This window comes from Ammospiza caudacuta, chromosome 29 (assembly GCF_027887145.1).
Source record: "Ammospiza caudacuta isolate bAmmCau1 chromosome 29, bAmmCau1.pri, whole genome shotgun sequence".
NCBI lineage: Eukaryota > Metazoa > Chordata > Aves > Passeriformes > Passerellidae > Ammospiza > Ammospiza caudacuta.
This window is the reverse complement of record NC_080621.1, coordinates 3,609,996-3,616,504: the sequence shown is the minus strand read 5'-3', so window position 1 is coordinate 3,616,504 and position 6,509 is coordinate 3,609,996.

Here is a 6,509-nt window from a genome sequence, read left to right as displayed (position 1 = left end):
CTGAAGGGATACTCGAAAGCGGTGGACAGAGCACTGACGCATCACTACCGGACAGCTCAGGAGCTGATTGGTTTTATTGACTCATTATCAACCTTTCGTTTAACAGGTCCAGCAAATGAAAATTGCTTTGACTGTCACAATCCACATTGTGCTGCTTGGATAGCCCTACGTTGTGGGGGTTGTGGTAGAACTTTTTGGATAGAACAATCGTTATTATTGGGTTTGTGGTGTAATACTTGCTGGCACGAGTACACGTGGGGTGAAAACTGGCAGGATGAATTAAGGAGACAAACGGGGCAAAATGCATATGCAGCTTTAAATCTTTATGAGTCTCCTGAACAGAAAATTCTTACTTATTACCGATGGGACTTACAATGTATTGTGAATAGAATCAAGGTTCAAAGTAAATCACGCTTAGTCTCTGCAAGGTGTAGAAAATTAGTACCCCTAACGCAGCGTTCAATTATAGGACCCATCAGGGGGGATCCCAAAAGAGCATTAGACTGCTGCATTGAAAAGTTGCAAAAATTGAGTTTGCAAGTGACAGGACCAGTGAAATTAGGGGCAGCAAAACTGAAGACAGATAAGAAAAAGAAGGCAAGAAAGGGAACGACCTCATCTGAGTAAGGCTATTAGTGATTGCTAATTAGTTTTCTATGATTAGGGCAATTGCACGTATATGGGACCCTGCCTGGTGGGAGGGTGTAGTTGTTGAAGAAGACAAAGAACAGCGATTACGAAATAAGGTACGCCTTGCGCTAAAGAAAGAGCTTGAATTGTTAGCCTAATATAGTAAGAAAGGTGAAGAGGCTTTGCAATCACCACCATTGAACTGGTTGGATTGGGTTATAGAGATGAGATTTAATACTGATCCTTTCTTATGTTCACTTCCTTGCTATGTTTGTAAAAAGGATAATGACAAGTGCTATGCATGGGTAGCTTTGCATTGTGCAGATTGCAATAAGGTTTATTGGTACTCACAAAGGGCAATAGGATATTTATGGTGTAGACCTTGTTTTGGGAAGTGGATTCGAGACTCTTCCTGGTATAGAGCTCTTGAGCAAAGTACTGGCCTACCAGGAAGGTCAGGATTACAACTTTATGAGAGTGCAGAACAAGTAGCTATAGCATATATTAGGTGGAAGTTGCAGCAAGTACTTAGAGAATTTGAAATTACTACAGCCTCACGCATCATAGCAGCTTGCTGTAAAGCTAATTTGCCTTTAAACCTACCTGACGCTATACCTGTGAGCAAGGATGCTGATTTGGAATTAGATCAATGTATTCAAAGACTGACTCAGGACCCCATTAGCCGTTCTAGCAAACCAGGGAAAAGACAGCGAAGAAAGGAAAAACAGGGAAAGAAGAGAGAAAAATGAGGTTTGTTTATATTATTCTGCTCAATGCGGTAACATGTGAAGCAGTAGGAATAACACATTTTAGTCAGCCAAGAGAAAATCTATGGGTAACACTTGCTAATCAAACTAACCAATCATCGCTTTGTCTTAGTCTTGGAGGAGTCACTAACCCATTTCGAACATGCCTGGTGGGACTTCCGGTGTGGTCTCCTGGAGAATTTTGCAGTTTAATAAATAATTGAACCTTATGCATGCATAACATGTCAAACATTAAATTGCCAGCACAACAAGGGTATACTGCACGTCAGAGTGATGGCTATCGTGAATGCTTACTAATCCAATCACTTAACACTTCTTTGCATTCTCCTCCTGAGGAATTGGATCTTTTTGGAAGTACAAACGCCAGTATGTCTAACACTACAGCTGGCGGATGGTTTAGCTTCAAACCCTTGGGTGCCTAGAATTTAAATCAACCTAAAGAAACATGGGCCACCTTAGATTCATCCCTGAATTTGAGTAAATTCTCTCCACAGCATTACAGTCAATGTAACGACACAAATATCACGGCACCAATGAAATTACCCACAGGAATATTTTTGATTTGTGGAGACAGAGCGTGGAATGGTATACCAGCTAAACCACAGGGTGGACCCTCTTATTTGGGAAAATTGTCATTGTTTCACCCTAATGTATCCTTGCTAATGCAGCTGAGTCAAAATTCAAACGGGAAGAGACGTAGCATACATGACTTAGACTGCAGCCAGATAGGAGATCCACAATTTTGGGGTACATTCAAACAAGTGGTAGTTTCAACTATCTTGCCAGGAGGATCTGCCAATAAAGCTATGAATTTAGCAAAGCAATTAGGGTGCTGGGCAAAGGATGAGCTAAACAAGACATCACAAATTCTAGACATGCTAACCGCAGATGTGCAGAGTGTTAACCATGCTGTTTTGCAGAATAAATCTGCTGTAGATTTTTTGCTCTTAGCACAAGGGCATGGATGTGAAGAGTTTGAGGGAATGTGTTGCATGAATTTGTCTGATCATTCGGTGTCCATTCCCACTAAGATAAAAGAACTGCAACAGGGACTTCACAATCTCAAGGAAGAAGACGGTTTAGGAATTGACGAATGGCTTAAAAGCTTAGGACTTGGACCATGGCTGAGGAACCTTGTGACATATGCTATAGGACTACTGGGTGTAATTTTAATGTTTTTTCTTATTTTGCCTTGTGTCTTTAATTGTATTCAAAACATGGTCAGCCGTATGATAGCAAAAACCTGGCACACTAGTCTTCTTGCTCAAGAAGAAAACGGGGGAAATGTGGAGAGTTTGTTAACAGTTGGTTAGCTGAGAAAGGCCATGCTGACATAATGTCGCTGGTTAAGCTTGAAAGGGAAGTCAGCAGTCAGTGACCAATGACAGGCAAGGACATGATGCCCTTGCCGCAACATGAGGATAGGGAAGAGAGATTCTTGCTGAAAATATGCAGAAAGTATCAAAAGAATAACCACAAAGATGCAGAAGTAGGCATAGTTGATGATATGTAACTAACCAATCCTGAGCTCAGCTTTTGCAATATGTATGAAGCTTATTATGAACTGTATTTAACCCACTGTATCAATCAATAAATCGGACCTGTGATGAACCAATTGGTGTCCGGGTCTCCTTCCATCAACAACTACCAATCTAAATAACTGTACAACTGCATCAATAGAAATATACAGCTATACATCCGGATATATATGTAAATATAGCAGATATAGAAATAGATCAATATACATCTAAAACTACAAAACCAGACATATATGCCGATACAAATACCAGTATACCTATTTAAAAAGAGATATACCAAAAACTACATCAATACAAATAGATACCTATACAACTGTATACTTATGGAAATCTAAACACAGATATTAAAACATACATAAAGAACTAGATACATATACACACAAATATGTAACTGCAAACCTCTATGTATGTATATGCGTCCATATATATACATATAACATTCATAAATATATATTAATAACTATATTATAATATAATATGTATGGAAATAGGCTTGTACAAATAGCAGGCTACATATGCACAAGTCCATATAATTATGCCTGTTCACATGCAAGTCCGTGTATCTTTAAACAGAGCTCCAAGCAGAGGGATCCCAGCTGCCCCATCTTCAAAGCCTCTCCCTCGGGCTCCTCCTCCCGTGCAGAGCAGCTCTCCTGGACAGCGACAGCAGATGGGGCATCCGGCAAGCAAAGGGAACACTGAGTGAGTAAGGGGACGTTTCTCTTGGCAGCAGCTGCACTTCCATCAGGGAAGAGGAAATGTCAGAGCCTCCCCAAGAGGGTCGGAAAGAGAAAGCAGCCGAGCGGCCCAGACTGTGGTGAGCGCAGCCGCGGCGGGACTGTCCCGCCGCCCCGGCAGCCCGGCAGAGCCGGCACAGCTCCCGATCCCTGCTGGCACAGCTGCCTTGCCCAAGGACTGCCTGTGCCAGCCGAGGCAGTTGCGCTGAGGAGTCCCAGAACGGGCAGGGCCCGCTGCTGCCCTCGTGTAACCTCAGTGCCACCATGGCCCTCGGCTGCCCCACAGCCCTCAGCCCCAGCAGCAGCTCAGGGTCACCGTCCCTTCGACGCCACCGCCCCCTCAGCCCCCTCAGCCCCCTCAGTCTCACCGTCCTTCAGCAGTTCCTCAGGGGACAGTGCCTGTGGCCAGCTGCAGCTCCCACCACTCCAGGGACAGCTGGGGCTGGAAGTGCTGCTCCACCCAGCCCGGCCACCAGCTCGGACCCAGCACAGGGACAGGGGACACAGGGGGCACCGGGGGAAAAGCAAGAGGTGAAATGGCAGCTGAGGGGGGAAAGAGGTAAAAATGCAGCCTAGGCTTACACAGCTCGATCTATGCATCTAAACTTCCACATACCTCTAACTAAATAACTATGCATATTTCTAGATCTATATCTAAGCATCTAAATTTAGGTATCTAAATGTAGGCATCTAAATGTAGACCTCTAAATGTAACTCCATTAATGTATAAATGTAAATCTCAAAATCTAGAAATGTAACTAATTCTATCCCATCTATAACAACATAGATCAGTTTTACTATATAGATGTATATATATGCACATATAAACACACCTCTGTAAATCTATAAATACAACTATATGGATATAGAATTAGAATTGTGGAAATCTGTGAATCTATGTGTACACGAAGGGATTCCAGTTGTCTCATACTCACAGGCTCTCCTTCTGATCCTTCTTCCCATGCAGGGCAGCCCTCCTGGCAAGGCAGATCAGCTGGAAGTCTGGGAAGCAAAGGGAACACTGGGTCAATATTGGCCTTTGTGCATCATTTGTCCTTTTGGAAGTAACTGTCCTTCTATCAAAGTCTGTAAAAGATGGGCCGAAAGGCAAAATCTCACTTGGCAATTTGAAGCCTGCTTTTCAAAGAGCCAGACTCCTTCCAAGAGTTTATAACTTCTGAAGTTTTGAAGTATCCCAATACACTGAAAGCCCTCGCAGTGCAGAGGGCCCCCATGAGAGCTTGAAACACAGACAGTGCCAGCTGCCACAAAGAAGCCCAGCCTGGTTCTTTCTCTGTGCTGACAGAGAGATCTCAGTCATCCCTGAAATGGCTGAAGCTGAAGGTGCTGGGAGCTGAGTTATGAACTAGCACCGTTCCCTACCATCTGCAACCTGCCCTCTGCAGTGAGCCACAGCTCCTCCAAAACAACCACTAGCTCTGGGATGAACAGCTCTGTGACAAACGACCAGGTAATATTGATTTGGAATTTAGGTATTAGCTTATGGACGTTGTTAGTGATTATAAGTATTTAGAAATAACATCAGTTAGAACTCTTTTAGCTGCTTGTAATAGAACAGAATCCATCAGCTTAAGCTTGCACAGTGTTGCTCATAGAAACATTAGTGTAATGAATATATCATCTATGGATCACTTATGGAAACAATTGTGTGATGAATGGATTGTGTTACAGAGCGTAGCAAAACATAAGGGGAAAAAAGGCTTGTGTGTAACTAAAAACAGTGTAAGGCTGTCCACTGACCAACCTGTCCAAGTGATAAAATAACCCTGACACAAACCAGAGCACCAGAGGACAATTAGAGAATACCATGTGAAATTTAGGGAGAACATACCAATGCCTTATCAGAGGATGTGAAACAGCAGGAAAGAGAATCAAGAAGAAGTAAAATATGTTGACCTGACAAACAGGATGTCATGCAGTAAACCTGAGTGTGCAGAAGTCAAACAAAGGAGTTGCCAAAACATCGGAAAATTCCCAAGAATGCTTGAATAATTCATGAAACACATGAATACGCTTGCATCTCAGCAACGTAACACCATAAAAATAACACTGTGGCTACACACCAGGTGTTGTTTGGGTGTTAGCCCCAAGCACCACAGTGCTGCAAATATTGTCTTTTCTTATCCTATTAGTATTAAACTTTTAAAAATTCTAAGAAGTGAGTTCTGTTTTTCACAGCTGCGAAGGAAAGAGCTCCCTAACAGGACTGCAGGCAGCACCAGCTTTGCTCAAGGATGCAGACCCAAAGTGCTCTCTCTCTACTTTAGTTCTCACTAATTTAAAGGGGTAATTTCAGTTTTTCCTTGAGCTCCTGGATTTGTGACTAATGATTTCCTTGGCCTCAGAGCTTCTCCTGCTTGTATTTTTAATGTATCTCACTACAGCTATCAGCAGAGTGGCATTACATTGATTTAATGCTTGGAGACAAAAAGCTCAGATTTCTACACTGACCTTTTTCTGGGCTTTTCCTCTCTTGCTTCAAGAGTCACTCAGCGTTGCCTCCAGAGCACTGACATCCTGCAGCAAACTTATCCACGGACATCAGCACAAAACTGGGACACCTGGCTTGGTGACACAACTGCCACAAGGTCAGGTTTACTCCCTGCTCTCTTGCCCCAGCACAGGACTCAGTGTCAGAGCCTCTGGAGAAGCGTGGAGGGCAGGGCTCAGGCAGGTTGTGCCCGTGCAGGATTTGAACTCAAGGCAGCAGGAAGCACCAAGCCTGCAGACAGGAACTCAACCCTTCTCATCTCCCTTCCTGCCAGAGGCAGGCTCAGAGCAGCCATCTCACCCCTCTCTAAACCAGTGGGGCCTCT